This window comes from Ornithorhynchus anatinus, chromosome X5 (genome assembly GCF_004115215.2).
Source record: "Ornithorhynchus anatinus isolate Pmale09 chromosome X5, mOrnAna1.pri.v4, whole genome shotgun sequence".
NCBI classification, from domain to species: domain Eukaryota; kingdom Metazoa; phylum Chordata; class Mammalia; order Monotremata; family Ornithorhynchidae; genus Ornithorhynchus; species Ornithorhynchus anatinus.
The window spans coordinates 27,505,336-27,513,219 of record NC_041753.1 but is presented as its reverse complement, the minus strand read 5'-3'; the positions used below and the strand labels follow the sequence as shown (position 1 = coordinate 27,513,219).

General features: G+C 42.3%; 1 non-coding gene across 1 annotated transcript; it reads left to right on the top strand.

The window, feature by feature from the left end:
• Positions 1–1,369: 1,369 nt before the first annotated feature.
• On the top strand, positions 1,370–1,507 carry LOC114808545. Its single transcript, XR_003756392.1, has one exon. It is a non-coding gene; the product is annotated as a small nucleolar RNA SNORA7 (small nucleolar RNA).
• The last annotated feature ends 6,377 nt before the right edge of the window (positions 1,508–7,884 follow it).

The following is a 7,884-nucleotide window of genomic DNA, read 5'->3' as shown; positions in this document are numbered from 1 at the left end:
ATAATTGTTACAGCAATTGGAAGGGCTGTGGTCTAATTTCTGAATTAGGGTCAGTGAGTAGAAGAATCTCTCCAAAGTTGACTCTAGAATTTGATCCTTTCCAATCAAGAAGTTCTTACTTCAGTCTGTCTAAACTCTCTATGCTTGGAGTGTTTATTTAGCTAATAGCAATGCCAGACATAACCCAGAAGTCACCTGATGACTATCCAGCTCTTCCTGGAATGGTAAAAGTGCCCTACAGAAGGAAAACTCGACTCCACTCTATTCCTTTGCTTTGTCCATTCTACATAAGAGCTCAGAGGGAGTAAGTAGTGGCCTTTATCTCTCTTAGCTGTAAGCTTCTGAGAGCAGGACTCACGTTTGCCAACTCTGTTCCACTGTACTTTCCCAAGCACTTAATACAGTGCTCTGTACACAGTCAATGCTCAATAAATACAATTGATTGATTGATAGTAAGTGCTCAATAAATATCACTGGTCAGTCAGTTGTATTTATTGAGTGCTTACATGTACAGGGCAGTGTAGTAAGTACTTGGAAGAGTACAGTATAATAGACACATTCCCTGTCCACAATGAGCTAAAAGTCCAGAGGGGGAGACAGACATCAATATAAATAAATACATTACCGATTTGTACATAAGTGCTGTGGATCTGGGAGGGGCGAAGAATAAAGGGAGCAAGTCAGGGTGATGCAGAAGGGAGTTGAAGAAAAGAAAAAGAGGCTTAGTCAGGTAAGGCCTCTTGAAGGAGATGGGCCTTTAATAAGACTTTGAAGTGGGGAAGAGTAATTGTCTGTTAGATATGAGGAGGGAGGACAATCCAGGCAAGAGGTCAGAGGTGAGGTAGACAAGGTCAAGATATAGTGAGTAGGATGGCATCAGAGGAGTGAAGTGTGCAGCTGGGCTGTAGTAGGAGAGCAAGATGAGTAGGAGGGGACAAGGAGATTGAATGATTTAAAGCCAATGGTGAGAAGTTTCAGTTTAGTGTGGAGGTGGATGGGCAACCACTGGAGGTTCTTGAGGAGTGGGGAAACATGGCCTGAATGTTTTTGTAGAAAAATGATCCAGGCAGTAGAGTGTAGTATATACTGGAGTGGGAAGAGACAGGAGGCTGGGAGCGTCAGTGAGGAGGCTGATACAGTAATCGAGGAGGAGTAGGATAAGTGATTGGTCTTAACATGGTAGCAGTTTGGATGGAGAGGAAAGGGCGGATTGTAGCGACGTTGTGAAGGTGATGATGATGATTGTGATGATGTCAAGGATGCACAATGTCAAGATACATAGAATAAAGACAGTGAGATGGTACACGCTACCTAGTGAATAGCTTGAGGTGCTATCTGCCCAGATTTTCAAGGACACAGAGATATTACACCCCTCTCAGGGATGCACCTGGAGAGTTTCCAGTACTCTACCAGTCTCAATTATGGGAGGGAAAGTCCAGCAGAGGCATATCCATTCCATTCTTAGCTTGGGCAGCAGCTAGCGAGTGCAAGGCAACCTGCTACAGGTCAAAACTCGCCTGTGCTGGGCAGCAGTGGCATGGGAGAGAGTCGAGGGCGGAGACTCGAGTTTATTGTGTGGAAGGTGGCAATGGTAAACCACTTCCATCTTTTTATCAAGAAAACTCTATGGTTCCACTACCAGAATGATTACAGATGGAGATGGGGCTTTCTGGGAGAGATATGTCCATGGCATTGATATGGGTTGGAGATGACTTGATGGCATAATACAAGACAAGAGATATTACAAGGGTGTCAAGGGACTGGGGGAAAACAAAGGCAATTAGAAAAGCAATGGACCCAAGAAGAGTTTCCACTGTTCAATCCTTTCCTTCCCCACCCTTCACCTCCACCCATGACCACCCCAGCCCTGCTCTTCAGCTTTCATACAGGAATTTCCCAGGAATGATTTTGGAGGCAGGCTGATCCTGATCGAGACAGCTAATACAAAATGCAAATTTTTACTTGGATATACTTATTGGAAGTTGGATGGAATAAAGACAGTGAAGGTGCATGAAAATCAGGTGAGCAGAAAGCAGAAATTTTAGCAGAAAACAAATTGGTGGCAAACTTTTTTATTGAAGAGTAGTTCCAAGCATCCATGGCAACTTAATGTAGTTTATCATTCCATATTTGAGACTCGGGTCCTTTTTCCTTTGATGTAATTAACTATTGGCCTTGCTATCATACATTTTTCATATCAAGCAAGCAGTGGTTTCAGAGGACAGGACAGAGTAGAGCTGGGAGATTAAAAAAAGGTGGCCAAGTTGATTCATGAAGAGGTAAAACACTGTATAAAAGTATCAATATCACCATCAATCACTGAAAATGTTTTGGCAACCATGAGGCCTATTTAACCAGAAATAATACAACTGAAATAGATAACCCAAATGACAGAAGCACCAATACTGAATGTAACAGTTACTTGTTTGAGTCTATCAGAACAGAATACTGAGGTTACAGCTCAAAATGAAAATGCATCCAATTTACAAACAAAGGAAAGATTTCTTTTTAAATCTTCTTAGGAAAAGAGCAGCCTGAGAACATGCAGTTGATATTTAGATCCAATAAATATCCAACAAGTTAGTCATAGGAGCTCTACTGTGAATAGTTTAGCTTAAAGAAAACTTTTTGACCTATTAAGCCAAAGTTTCTGCTGGGAACCAAAGCTGAAATTCAGGAATTCATACATGAGGTGGACCACCCCCTTCTCCTGGAAACATCATCCAAACTTGGCTTCACTGACATTGATCTCTCCTGGTTCTCCTACCTCTCTGGCTGATCATTCTCAGTCTCTTTCACGGGTTCTTCCTCTGTCTTCCACCCTCTAACTGTGGGAGTCCCTCAAGGTTCAATTTTGGGTCCCTTCTGTTCTCCATCTACACACACTCCCTTGGAGAGCTCATTCTCTCACATGGCTTCAACTATCACCTCTCTGCGGATGATTCCCAAATCTACGTCTCCAGACCTGAGCTCTCTTTTTCTCTCTGCAGTCTCTCATTTCCTCCTGCCTTGAAGATATCTCTGCCTGGATGTCCCCTTGACACCTCAAACTTAACATGCCCCAAACAGAACTCCTTATCTTCTCACCTAAACCCTGTCTTCCCCTTGATTTTCCCATCACTGTAGACAGTACCAACATCCTTCCTATCTCACAAATCCATGACCTTGGTAATATCCTCGACTCATCTCTTTCATTCAACCCACGTATTCAATCTATCACTAAAACCTTTTGGATCAACCTTCACAACATCGCTAAAATCTGTCCTTTTCACTCCATCCATGTTAATCCAAGTTCTTCTTCTGTCCTGCCTTGATTACTGTATCAGCTTCCTTGCTGACCTCCCTGCCACCTGTCTCTCCCCATCTAGTCCATACTACACTCTGCTGCCCAGATCATTTTTCTACAAAAATATTCAGGCCAAGTTTCCCCACTCCCATACTTGTCTGCCTCCTGGATCATTTTCTACAAAAATGTTTAGTGCATTGTTTCCCCACCCCTCAAGAACCTTTAGTGGTTGCCCATCCACCTCCACATCCAACTGAAATTTCTTATCATCAGCTTTGAAGTACTCACTCACCTTGCTTCCTCCTACATCACCTTCCTACTCTCTTTCTACAACCCTGCCAATGCACTTCATTCCTCTAATGCCAATCTCTTCACTTTACCTCACTCTCTTCTATCTCACTGCCAACCTGTCACTCATTTCCTGCCTCTGGCCTGGAACACCCTCCCTCTTCAAATCTAACAAACAGTCACTTTCCCCACCTTCAAAGTCTTATTGAAGGCACATCTCCTCCAAGGGGCCTTCCCTGACACTGCCCTCGTTTCATCTTCTCCCACTCCCTTCTGCATCACCCTGATTTGCTCCCTTTATTTATCCCTCCCTCAGACCCATAGCTCCTATGGACATATCCTAATTTAATTAATTTATTTATATTAAAGTCTGTCTCCCCTTCTAGACTGTCAGCTCACTGTGGGCAGGAAGTGCATCTACCAACTCTGTTATATTATTATATTGTACTCTCCAAAGCGCTTAGCACAGTCCTCTGCACACAATAAATGCTCAATATGATTGATTGACTAATCATATAGGGAAAGTTGGGGAGGGCCAGGACCTGTACAGTGTCCAATCTCCCAGCTCTATTTCTGCACACGGTGTTTTTTAATGAGACTGTGTAACTGTTTACCAGTAGCGCTATTTGTGAAATCATCCTAGATTTGTCATCTTTTCAGGTAGGCACAGGGAGAAAAATTGGGAAATCATGCCTGTGGCTGGCCCCTGGTAAAAGAAATACAGTCCTGTTTTATTTGCCTTATAAACCTGTTAGTTATTGCTCTGTAATAGAAACAAAATATCCTGCTAACTCCTGCATCTCTCATTGCCCAGCCATAGCTTCCATTCTGCACCACAGCGGGAAGTATATTTCCAAGACCTTGGGTAATAATCATTATAACAATAATAATTGTGGTATTTATTAAGCACTTACTATGTGCCAGGCACTGTTCTAAACACCTGGGTAGATACAAGCTTCCCACCCACTGCATGGCTGATCCTAGAAATTTCGGAATCACAGGAAAACCACCATTGCAAGACCATGTTTTATTGTATCTGTCCAGGTGGAAGGGAGAACTTTAAAGAGCAAAACTGCTTGCTGCCTCTCCTTAAACAACCCTTCCACTTTACCCCTGGCCACCCACTTCACCCACTCTTAGAACGAGGTCTGACACTCCTAGAGGAAGGGTAATTCAGGAAGTGCTTTCATCAGGTTCTCTTTCCCTTTTCTGTGTGCCTGGAACCCCTTCTGTCATGGTTTACTTCCACAGATCTTCTGCTCCCCACAAGAAAGTAATAAACACACTAAGCAGTTAAAAACCTGACTCTTTAAAAATGGTATTTGTTAAGCATTAACTACGTGTCAAGCACTGTTCTAAGAGCAGGGGGAGATATAATTAGGTTAGACATAGTCCCTGCCCCACATGGGACTCACAGTCTAATTAGGAGGGAGAAGAGGTTTTGAATCCCCATTTTACAGTTGTAGAAACTGAGGCATAGAGAAGCTAAGTAACTTGCTTTAGTTCACACATCAAGCATTTAGCAGAGTTAGTATTATAACCTAGGTCTTCTGACCCCCAGGCCCATGGTCTTTCCATGATACTTCACACCAAGCCTGGAACTATGCATCCTGACCAATAATAATTTGTTCACCAATTACATTGAACTAACAAACTGTTCCTCAGCTAATTGTTGAGCCCTATTTAGTTGGGAAATTTGAATCATTTATTTGCCTAATTGTGAGCAGATAGTTCTAGCAGAAATCTCAACTTGATAACACGTTCTCCCTAAAATAAATCAATTAAAATCAAATTCATTTCAAGTCCCAGAATATACTGCACAAATCCCAAAACATAAATGCTATTTCCTCTGCTTTTTACTTTAAAGAAAACCCTACTAATTGGAATAGTAAATGAAATCCAACTTTGATACTATGCCACATGGAATAGCTTCACTGGTACCAAAAAAGCAGTTCTGGGCACTGTGGAAAAATAGTCCATTACAAGATTTGTTCCCATTACCTACCCTAAGGCCAAAGTTCTAAAAGGGAAACTATGTAGGTGGAATCTTATTATATAAAGTCAGTTAAAATGGAAAACTCAATCTAAGAAATACCATAATATTATTGCCACAAAACAACCAGAAAATCTTTGTCGAGCCAGGCCAAGGAGTAGATAATTCAGGGAGTGGGGCATTTGCGGGGCAAAGCATGGCTTGACAGAACACTGAGGCTAAAGGCTTGGAAGTAACCTAATCCATTATATACGATTTCAATTCAATAATAATTCTGCATTTGTTAATCTTACTATGTGCCAAGCCCTGTAATGAGCATTGGGGAAGTTGCAAGATAATCAGAACAGACACAGTCTCAGTACCACATCTGGCTCACAGCAGGGAGAACAGGTACTGAATCTCCATGTTAATAATAATAATTATGGTATTTCTTAAATGCTTACTATGTGATGAGCACTGTTCTAAGCACTGGAGCACTGTTCTAAGTGCTGGATAATAATGGTATTTGTTAAGCACTTATTGAAACACGAAGAAGTTAAGTGAGTTGCTCAAGCTTACACAGTAAGCAAATTGCATTAGCCTGGATTAGAACCCAAGTCTTCTGACTCCCAGGCCAGGGCTCTTTCCAGTTGGCCATGATGCCTCATTGCATCTCCATGGCTCCAACTACCATCTCTATGTGGATGATTCCCAAATCTACATCTCCAGCCCTGATCTCTCTCCATCTCCTCAGTCTCGCATTTCCTCCTGCTTTCAAGACATCTCCACTTGGATGTCTCGCTGACACCTCAAACTTAATCTGCCCGGAACAGAACTCCTTATCTTCCCACCCAAACTCTGTCTTCCCCTTGATTTTTCCATCACTGTAGACAGCACCATCATCCTTACTGTTTTACAAGCCCATAACCTTAGGTTATCCTTGGCGTTATCCTTGACTCATCTCTCTCATTCAACCCATGTATTCAGTCTACCACTCAATCCTATTGGTTAAACCTCCATGACATTGCTAAAATCCTCCTTTTCCTCTCCATACAAACCGTTACCACGTTAATCCAAACACTTATCCTATCCTACCTTGATTACTGTATCCACTTTCAGTAAGGAAGCTGACTTCCTTACTTCCTTTCTTTTTAATCCACCTTGACTGCTGTATCAACTTCCTTACTGACCCTGCCTCCTGCCTCTCCCCACTCCAGTTCATACTTCACTCTGCTGCCCAGATCATTTTCCTACAAAAACATTCAGTCCATGTTTCTCCACTCCTCACGAACCTCCAGTGGTTGCCCGTCCACTTCTGCATCTAACAGAAACTCCTTATAATCGGTTTTAAAGCACTCAATCACCTTGACCCTTCCTACCTCACCTTGCTACTATCCTACTACAACCCAGCCCACACACTTTATTCCTCTGTTGCCTACCTATTCCCTATTACCTTGATCTCATCTGTCTCGGCACAGACCTCTCACTCACGTCCTGCTTTTGGACTGGAATGGCCTCCCTCTTCATATCCGACAGACAATTACTCATTACTCCCTCCACCTTCAAAGCCTTATTGAAGACACATCTCCTCCAAGAAGGCTTCCATGGCTAAGCCCTCATTTCTTCTTCTTCCACTTCCTTCTGTGTCATCCTGATTTGCTCCCTTTATTCACACCTCCCTCAAACCCACAGCACTTATGTACATATCCTAATTTAATTTATTTATATTAATGTCTGCTTCCCCCTCTATACTGTGAGCTTGCTGTGGGAAGGGAATGTGTCTACCAACTGTGTTGTACTGTCAGAAGAGCATAGTTCAGTGCTCTGCACTCAGTGAGCCCTCCATGAATATGATTGATTGATCTCCAGGTCTTCAACAAGTAAATTCCTGAGCCTGTTTCAGTTATTCTTGAATGTAGCAAAACTCTGAAAGAAATTTAATGTTGTAATTCATTTCTCTTTACTTCTGTGAAATCTTCTTATCTGATAATCCTTTGTGTGAGTTTATTTCAAAACATCTTTCTCAATCAATCAATAATATTCAGTGAATACTTACTGTGTGCAGAGCACTCTACTAAGCGCTTGGGAGAGTACAAGAGTTGGTAGACATGTTTCCTGCCCACAATGAGCTTACAGTCTAGAGGGGGAGATAGACATTAATGTAACTAAATAAATTACAGAGTGCAAGGGCAACAAAGAAGGGAGTGGAGAAGGGAATGGGAGAAGAGGAAATGAGGGCTTAGGGAAGGCCTCTTGGAGGAGATATGCCTTCAATAAGGCTTTGAAATTGGGGAGAGTAATTGTCTGTCACATATGAAGAAGGAGGGTGTTTCAGGCC